The following is a 9,105-nucleotide window of genomic DNA, read 5'->3' as shown; positions in this document are numbered from 1 at the left end:
ATTTGGATTTAATCTGTAAGTGTATTTTACTTAAGAGTGTTCAAACACAAGTTCTTGGATATGAGAGCAAGCTTTGGCATGGTAGGATATACTAATTACGAGCAGTCGTTAATTACGTAAGCATGGTGCACACGTTTCTACACGATATTTGTCCTTTAGAATCGAGCGCTAGAGCGCTATCACTTCGCAGTGAAATGGGCAAATATTCTTTATGAATGTTGACGCATCTCCATATATATACATATATCGAGTATGTTGAAAGGTTTATATTTTTCATATTTTGTCAATCATATTTCCTGCGTGAAAATAATACACACCATAAAAACAGCTCTGCATTTTCTATCCCTAACTAATACAGAGTTGGCAGCAATGGAACTCTCCAGCTCCAGTTGTTTGGCTAGAGGAATGACTTAGCTCATAAAGCACATGGAGGCAATGCTATGAGTCGTCTAATTGAATTAGGGAATGTAAATAGCGTGGTTACCATCGGGTAGTGAAAGGCGGACGAGTTTAAAATGTCGTAGGGGGTCGTTTCAAGTGTTTTTACAGGGGGTGGGGTAGAGTAGTTGACTGTAGATTACACTGGATTGAAAGGAAAAGCTGGATATTTTGTTCCTGCCAGACTAATGAATTCTAATGTCGCCCTGATATAGCACTTGCAATACCACCGATACAAATACGCGAAGAATAAAACCTCACTTGATCGTACGATTTGAGGCTGCAGGTCAAATCAGTGTCAAGGTATAATATAATACTGGGAAACGCCATTATCTATCCAGCTTTATTTACTATGTGTGTTGCCATGTATGATGATGTCTATGTTTGAAGTATATGTAAAATAGTTCCTGCCATAAAGCCAAGTTACATGTTAACATGCTATTTTGATTCTACGAATTATCTAATAAATTCTATGTAGGCGGCAGAAACCGTCCCTTTTTTTTACGTTTTACGTTTGACGTTTACTAATCTAAAAGTCGTTTTTGATGACATTCCGACACAACGCATTACATGACCTAATTACTAAGGTTGATTGGCTTCAAGCAAGCAAAGTCTCATGTTTCTATAGATATACTGCGAACTCTGCTTCTTGCTTGCGTATCGTCCTTTACAATCGTGTCCTCCGTACTGGACACTTAATGTTGGGCTCGAGTTTACATCGACGGAAAGTATGTATTGTCTATTCACCAATAGACATATCTCGTCTTTCACGCGTTTTTCCATAGTTAACTGCTATCGGACATTGCATCTTTGCAGCACGTGTGCTTCTCATCGTACTGCGTACACCTGCCGCGGTTTCTTCCATCTCATGCTGCGAATCCTATGTACATATGTACGTTTGCTCCCATGGGTTGCCTGCGCGTTACTTCGTTAATTAACGAGTTTAGTAGCAACCCACGCTGTCATCAAAACAGGTTAGATTATAGAGTGTAGGTTGCCGGTAGGCCGCGTCGTGGTTGCGATGCTTTCGAATAAACGGGCTAGCGTCACTGAGGTCCCCGCAGCGTCCGCCCGCAAGGGAGTCGTAGTGGTGGACTTAGCGACAAAAACGTAACGTCCAACAACCGGGACTCCTTTTCTTCCCTTACAGTTTTCCTACTGGTCCTCATCTGGAGCACTGATCTGCCCTTTCTGCGGTGATTTGTTAGCAGTTAGACAGGCACCACGTCGCACCGGTTTCAGGCGGACGCTTACGCAGACGGCCGATCTCTGTGGAGGTACTTGGGGACCGACGAGTATCGGAAGAGGAGAGGACCGCTAAAGAGGCGCCCGATGCCAACTACTCCTGGGGGTGCTGTCGCCTTTGCTGCTAACGCTGCTTCTGCTTTTTCAGCCGCGAACGAGGTACCGCCACTTGTAAAGAACAGTGGGGGCAGTAGTCGTAGTACCAGGATAACGCCAAATCCTCGTCTTCATCCTGTCCCTACGCGACCGCTGCGTCGCCCTACTACAACGTCCGATTAAACAGCCTAACTTTGTAGGTTGATTCTATACACGCTGCCGTTTCTTTTTCTAAGGCCAGCTCCTTTTGACGTTAGGATGGTCTTTACCGTCGTCTCAACTACTGGCCCTGCTACTGTCGTTTTGTATATCCATCTATCCTCGCGTGCCTTCCAACGCAATGGCTCTGCACGTCGCATCCCATTCCCTCTCTCATTTCCCTCTTCTAGCTGGTGAGTCGCTAGCGAGCGAACACCAGTCCGCGCGTCCACGAAAGCACTACCTGACACGCTGAGCCTCCGCCGCCTGGCGTTCCGGCTGTCCTCTCCACTGCCGGACTCTCTCAACGACCAGCTTCTTGGGTATAGGTTCCCTCTCCCCGCGAGACCACGGGTGCCGCATCCTCAGAGATTGCCGTGCGCGCGTACCGTTCTGGGGTTTCCTTGGTAAAGAGCGATTTAGCCGGTGTTGTTGGTTTGTCCCTTGTTTGGCTTGAGGTAGTTCGAGAGGAACCACCGGATGTTGATAGGTGAATTCTCCGGATCGCTAGGGGAACAAACTGTTGGTGACATCCGAAATAGACGGCTCTGATGATAAAACAGCCGGAGCAGTGCAGCAATGTGCACTGCTTTGAGAAAAAGTACACGTGTCAGTTACTATCCTAGCCAACAATAATATTCTAAGAATAACAGTACCTGTATTTAATAGTGGCAACTAGAGAAAAACAACATCAGCGTTTAGCAAGCTAACAGATGTGTGAGACAAACGACGATGACCAACAAGTGTAAAAAAGATCTTTTCAAAGCACCAAAGGCGTAGGTTGAGGCTCTGTTGAAATTGATGAGGCGAAGTGTTCTATCTTCAGTCTCTTGGAATCGTTTGAATTTTTCTCGTATTCCGTGTGCTGAATTTTCTCGCCAGCCCCTGCTGCCTTCCCCTCGTCCTACATTTGTCCGGTTGACGATGATAATTCGTTGCTTCAAACAGTTCATTGTCAATTTTCTTCTGCGCAACTTCTTGGGGGTAAGTTGCGTAGTAAAACAAGTTAACGAAGTCTATCTGTTCGGTGTGTGAGAAAACGTCGACTTGCTTTTTTCATTTGTTCGCAGTTAATTTCAGCCTGTCGTGTCGGGTGTAAATCGATTACATTGTGTGTAGATTAACACCAACTATTCACTTGGATTACAAGCCGTAGTGGATCAAGAGCAAGGTTCATATTTTGGACCGCGAGAGGCCGCAACGAAAGGAAAAAAAGGCCCTGTATGATCGCCATCAACGTTTCGTTAGTCACTGGCTGATAGATACAAAGATGATTGTATCAATTTGTGAACTTGTCAATAGAGACAAATGAGCTATCCTAATAGATGTCTAAATGTGGAAAAAGTACTGTTGAACGAAACAAGTTTGCAAATACACATTTCTGGTTAACGGACATCCATTGGAATGGTATTTAGCGGACGACGACGATAAGCAGGTAAGTATACTAAAGTAGTCCTGTTTAAGTCTCTGATTCGAATCGCACATGCAGGCCGAAATAGTTTTCTTCATCATAAGTTAAGCGAGCTTATAACTGGTTGAGCGGATGATGGGTCGGTCCACCTCGCTCAACAGCCTAAACAAATGCTTGCTGTCGTATAAACTTTTAGAAAGAGGTCATAATGCCACAAAGCAGCCGGGATGTTTGGTAAGAGTGATATGAAGTTATGCTTCGAAGTTACCCATAGTGATTGGTGAAAGATTGCGACGCGATTTCCATGATCAGACCAATGTACAGTTGCAGATAAGTACGATTACGTCTCTTTATCTTACTCGACTTCCTCATAGATAAATATTATCGCAGTAACAACTTTATCTGTATATTGACATAATCAAGAAATATAAGTGAACACTTTCACTGTTTATGAACCGATTCCGTGAACGTATCCACACCCTAAATAGGGACTAGATTCAAAATGCGATAAAGGTGACAAATATTCTACTGAGAAACAACAGCATTTATGTTACAATATTTATAGAATGTATTAGCAGACGATAAAATAACGGAAAATTTAGAATTAATCAGAATAGTGGTTATGTAAACCATCTGTGTACCTAGAGATGTTTAATAACGTACGATATATTCGAGACTACTCTGGACGCTGACGTTTCTACTTCCCAGTGCTTTTTCATGGATCACTAATTAATGAAATAAGCTATTGAATTTGCTTATTCAGGTGGAAAAATAGAAACACTGGCACTTATGATTATTATTAAAATAACCGTATTTTAAAAAATTTGCCGTTTTGTATTACATATTTTGTAAATAGTAGGCATTTTACCAAGATAACGTAGTCGTACCGTCACCAATCCCGATTACGGCCATTATATTGATTGAATCAGACATCTGAGAATGCTGAACGAGAAACTGCTAAGAAAAAATATAGACATTTATTCAATATGATAACCGTATTCTAAACTGGTGACTGTTGGAGATTCGATTTATCTTTCTTTTAAGCTTTTATCATCTTTATTTCGGTGTGCTCGTTACATGTGCCCCTTATATGCCGTGTGCGATTTACTTGGATTCTGATTCTCTGACAGCTCATCAGCTGGTTCCTTACTACTAAATATTGTATCGTCAAGTGCATTAGATTGACATTGATTATTATACTAGCATTATTAGTCTTAAGAGTTGTTGTGCCGTGGTTATCGTTCTATTTATGTGTCACATAGGGTGAGCGACCCGTATTGTATGAGCGGCCGCCTCAATTTCCTGTCGTCAATTTCGCCCAAAGGGCATGTCCTTGCATCCGGTGATCTCAATAAAGCTTCAATACTTCACAACAACTTTAAACCAATACTTCATAAGAAACAGTACGTCGGCTTTGCTTTACGTCCGTCCTATCGAAAGGAACAAGACTTGTCTTTCCCTGTTGTGTGCGGGCGCGGGTATCACACCAGCGCATTCGTCCTGTGGCCGCTCTCACCACTGGAAGAAATAAAGCACAACCTGTGCCACTAGTTGGATAGTTTTCCGACGCTGAGAGGACCTCCTTTCGCCAGCTTAACTGGCCATTGAGCTGTTTACCAGTGTAATTAATGGCTAAACGTTATACCATTGTCATACATATTTGAGTACCCGTACGTACGTACGCACGCACGCATACGTGAATAGAGTCAGTAGTAATAAATTTAACTAATCAGAACAGACTCTCGTTTACAAAGAGTACTTATACCGCTTATCTGTCGGGTGACAGGGGATCACAAAACAGGGGGTGAGCAGTAGAGAGGAACGAAATTCGGTTCAATTCGAAAACAAAGCCACAGTGTCCAACCTGTTCTTTTTTCTAAATGCAGCTAATTACTATTAATCAAAAGGTGTTGAAAAAAGTGTTGCTTCATTTCAGCAGAACCTATGAACCTTAACTAGGTACTTGTAAATGTTCATCCGGCTCTTTCACTGGCTCCTACATGGTAAGAGACATCATCGAATTAACAACGGTTCGGGCCGCTGCTCAAATCGCACTGGCTACGATTTTTCGCTGATATCTATCTGGATGAATTTCGAAGTGATACAACTAACGGTGTACCAATTGCTCTAAGCAGTTGTATCAGTCGACATTATCGGTAAGGCTCGAAACCACTGACCGTCCAATTTTCTCGCTTTTTTTGTCCAGGACAAGCTAGCTTCGCAGAACAGGAAATAGGAAGAACGTTTAAAGCTTCAATTGGCATCCACGGTATCTCTAGCTACCTGCCTCAATTATGGACAAAGCCACTTTCATCGCGGACTGATTGAACGGAAGTAATGTATGATGCCTTTGAAAAGCGGGACAGCCAGCGTTAACGTGTGAAGACTCGGCTTAAAGAGATAGCATGGGGGTTTGAATGGCACATAACTGGTGGAGTGCATTGAGGGAAATCCGAAAAAACGAGATGTTCTTCCAGGCAGCGCTACTGATGAATAAAGCGGGCTAGGAGGGATTACTCTGACTCAAAAGAAAGTAGGAAAGAAAGGGAAGTGTAAGTTATATGCATTACGTTTGGGTGAAAAAGTTCTATGCAGCGAAGTAGTAGAGCTGCAGCTGTCCTCACTCGAGAGATTTTCATTTGGTGACGATGAGGTCACTACCTGGCAGATTCTGTATTCTCCCCATGATTTAGTCGGTCCGTGTTGAAATACCGCATCAAGTTGGTAGGTATAGTCTGTGTCCCTTTTAATACAGAGGAAAAATAATTACGGATTTATTATGGATTGAAGAAGCAGTCGCTCGTACGCAAATAGGTCAATTTCTGTATTTATATGGGTGCGAAAGATTGCCTTTCAGGGATCAGCTTCCAGTTCTGTTTAAAAAAATCGTTCATCTAAAAAGATATGACAAGACTAGTGATCACCATATATCCGGCTCGCGTTTAGTTTTTTTATCGTTTTTATTAGTGTCTGAATTGTTAACAGGAGCTACGTAGGTATCTTATGTTACATACTAAATAAAGTTGTGACGGTCTGAACTATTATCTTATTTCGTTTGTTTTCCAATAGAATTTTCCGATTTTATACCTTAAAAGTGTAATGCTCTCTAATAAAAGGAATGCGAACTTATCGTTAAACATTATATGCGCTGTAGCGGTAGCTGGACGCCACTGAATTAGAAACAACTGATCACTTAATTTATCCAAACGGACAATAATGTGGCAAGACATTTCTATGTACTTCATGAATATTATGAAAGAAAAAGGGGTCGGTGTTCTTAAAATTCACAGTGGAAGTAAATAGGCTATTTTGTCTGCCAGAGAAAAGTACGCTTGTGAAGTTGGCATTTTATATTCCTGCCGCCTGGTAGCTGTCTGTTTATCTCAAAACTTTGCCATTAGCGGGTTTCATCATCCATTGCGGCTATACGTGTATGGGCGTTTCTTGTAATCTAGATCCGTCTGTGCCTGCCAATACGGTATTTTATACACATTGATTTACACGTGGATTCTAGTGCAAGTCGATGAGTTCTGGATAGGGTGTATGTACGGTTGTATGTGCCTTTGACGCTGCTGCCACTGTTGTCGTCATCGCCAATGGCGGGGGGAACACGTCCGCATAGTGGCGCTGACATTTAAACATGTGACTCGCTTATCCTCCGTCTTGCGTTTTTGTCAACCATTCTAACAATTCCAACAAGCGCTCTGCTTGATATCGAGAACGGTTTTGAGCTTTCTACCGACGGTTTGTGGCGCTCGAAAAATCTACATACGCCATAGGACTTTAAACCGCTTGTTCGGTTGTTGACAACTTAGAATACGATAATGTATGACGCTGTTGGAGATTTTTATATCACTATGTTTCAAAGGACCAATAAAAAAATAAACCAAGCCTCGCTGCCCACCGTTGGGCCAAGTAATCGGACCGGTCCTTCAGGCAGCGGTGCGATTTCTTCGTATGTAGAATTTAATTTTATTTCTAGATAAAGCCAAAACAGATAAACGCAATACTGACACAATATAGGCGTATGCATGTTTATGTTGTACAAGGCACGATTGCTTTAATACCAGTACAGTTGCCGCTGATTATAGACATAAGCAGCTGGCAACCAAAACGGTAGTCCCCAAAATGTTTGTGATGTCATGATGATTGTTATAATAACTTGATTTAGAAAAACTCCAGTTCGGCAAAGAAATAACGCTTCATTCTCAGATGCCGTTACATGAAGTTGTCAGTTGCTCGTCGTCAATGATGAATGCGATCACAGACAGGTGAATAGTATTGATTGCCAGGACTGGCAATCAATCAGGCGGATTATACGGATTGAGGTGTAGACAGAGAGCGTGGAGCTCTGAGACGGAAAAAGCTCCGCTTCGCTCGAATACATAATACGTATAACTAACTACTGAACTCTTAATGATTATTTGGCTCCAATTAGCCAAAATGTGGCAGTCGAAACATGGCAATGCGCCGGGTTTATGAAAATGTACCTAATACTAGCAAAAAATATTCGTGTTAGTATTAAACAATATATCCCACATACGCACCTAACAATACGGCTGAGATGCATTATCGATAGCGGTGGCTATTAGGACGAAATCGAAGAGATTATACCAGTCACTAAAAGCCCCAGGCTATTCTGGCACGTACTCTAGAGATTAGCACTAGGCAATGGGACAATGATATAGATGATGAGAGCATGTGTCCGACGCTTAATTTTTCAAACATCGATCAACATAACGTCGCCGACATACAAGTCCGATTAGCTGCATCTGCCTTCTGAGTAATTTGTCAAGTCGGCCGCTTCAGGAAAAGGCCGAGCTTTTGACGCGTATTGTTTAGATATTGAATCTGACGAACAGTCTTCAGTAACACAATCATTTCAGAGCCCTCGACGCTCGAAATCAATATAATCTACAGAATTTCAATTAGATAAAATGCCCAAAAACATGACCAACTATTTCGTATGTCGAAGTCCATAAACAACAAATGTGAACACACCAGTGAGTGATTGTATTCTCAGGCTGTCCATTTTAATAGTTTAGGCAGAGGGTATGCTGGGATGTTCTTAAAAATGTGTCAGCTAGTTGAAATCAGGGTGATCTGTGTTTGGCATCTGAATTCAATGTTAAAGAGCTATTCGGCAACGATTCGGCTCAGCTACGTATTTATATCTGGGCAAGAAATATTAATTCGATCCATCCAACTCACGATACCTAAAAATGTTCAAAGGGGGTCCGCGTTAAGTCGATGCTCATTTAGAGTCATCCATTGTTAGTGTACAAAAATCTAACAAAAAAAAAAACCCTAATGACTAGGATATTTTGGCACTATTGCCAAAAAAACCTGGTGTCAAACTGTCTTTAGGACCGCTTTGTGCTCGTTACGCGTCTAGAAGATCGATCCCCTATTAATGGAGTGACACCACATGGAATGGTGTTCGTAAAAGTCGCACCTTCGAAAGCGATTGCTAGCTTTCACGTATTTGACAAGAGAGGGCGTGGACTGGGTTCGACTAATATGGGTATGCTGATTGCACCAATTTCAGAAAAATTGTGACGTTACGATATATTTGCTTACGTCTGTCTCCGAGGCAAGTCCTAGAAACGTTTTCTACTGTCTCCGCATATATGTGCATTTCACTGTTCTGGCCTGATTTTCCTTTAAGCACGAATCTACGTGCCACTCAGTTTCCTCCTCGGTTTGCCTCTATTATC

At 42.2% G+C, this 9,105-nt stretch overlaps 1 protein-coding gene across 2 annotated transcripts in view; it reads left to right on the top strand.

The window, feature by feature from the left end:
- Positions 1-2,371: 2,371 nt before the first annotated feature.
- LOC111263127 (uncharacterized) overlaps positions 2,372-9,105 on the top strand; it is an 81,719-nt gene continuing 74,985 nt past the window's right edge. Inside the window, exons 1-2 of one of the 2 annotated variants that reach the window (XM_022837967.2) lie at positions 2,372-2,961; positions 3,048-3,412. The gene's annotated coding sequence lies outside the window, so the exon portion shown is untranslated. Of the gene's footprint in view, positions 3,413-9,105 lie in introns of both variants that reach the window. The other variant, XM_086969473.1, reaches the window with a different exon arrangement.

The sequence above is a fragment of the Varroa jacobsoni genome, unplaced genomic scaffold (genome assembly GCF_002532875.2).
Source record: "Varroa jacobsoni isolate VJ856 unplaced genomic scaffold, vjacob_1.0 scaffold_737, whole genome shotgun sequence".
Taxonomy (NCBI): domain Eukaryota; kingdom Metazoa; phylum Arthropoda; class Arachnida; order Mesostigmata; family Varroidae; genus Varroa; species Varroa jacobsoni.
Note: the sequence above shows the minus strand (reverse complement) of the source record. Positions and strands in the feature narration are given on the sequence as shown.